Consider the following 737-nt stretch of genomic DNA (forward strand, 5'->3'; position numbering starts at 1 on the left):
GATGGTGAAAGAAGCTATTCAACTCCGGTCGCTTCCAAACTCCCAGAATCCCACGTGAAGTAAAACCCAAAACGATAAATACGTTCCCAAAAAAAAAAAAACCTCGAACCTTACGCGAGCCGCCAAAGCTTCAAAACATGTCACGCGCCCTTTTTCTTTTTCCGACCCCCCAACCCAAAACGCCCCGGGATTCGGGGAGGGATTCATTTTTCCCCATAAAGGCGGATACAAAAAAGCCCTTTTATAGCGTTGTGTGGGTACAGGCGAGTACTCTTTGGAAAGAGAGGAGGAGGAGGAACCAGTGAGAATAAAGAAAGAAATATTCATTCACGGATTCTTTTGGGTGGAAACTAAAATGATGAAGTGAAGAGTGCAGAGGATAGGAATGGACGAAATGACGGTAGGAGAAAAACGCAAAGAGAGAAGAATGATGGGGTTTAGATATATGCGGGCACAAAAAATTTTAAAATGGGACTTTTTGTCTGTAAAAAAACCCCTTTTGGGGTCTCTTCCTCTCTCATTTTCCCCAATCCTTGGTTCCCTTTCCCGCCTCCCCTCCGCTTTCTCCCCTCTCTCTCTCAAAATTCCTTCCCTTTCCCCTGCTCCCCCTTTCCCCCTCCCCTCTCTCTTTTATATTAATTATTATGGCCCTTATAATAATTATAATTTTATATTATATATTATATAAATTTATATTTTATAATATTAAAATATATGGTGTGTGTTTTGGGGTTTTA

The 737-nt window shown here is 41.2% G+C and overlaps 1 long non-coding RNA gene across 2 annotated transcripts in view; it reads right to left on the minus strand.

Annotated features, from left to right (window-relative positions):
- The window catches only part of LOC119582174, a 39,074-nt gene that overhangs the window by 26,085 nt on the left and 12,252 nt on the right, over nt 1-737 (minus strand). The gene's annotated exons all lie outside the window — the stretch shown is intronic.

Source organism: Penaeus monodon, chromosome 15 (assembly GCF_015228065.2).
Source record: "Penaeus monodon isolate SGIC_2016 chromosome 15, NSTDA_Pmon_1, whole genome shotgun sequence".
Lineage (NCBI taxonomy): Eukaryota > Metazoa > Arthropoda > Malacostraca > Decapoda > Penaeidae > Penaeus > Penaeus monodon.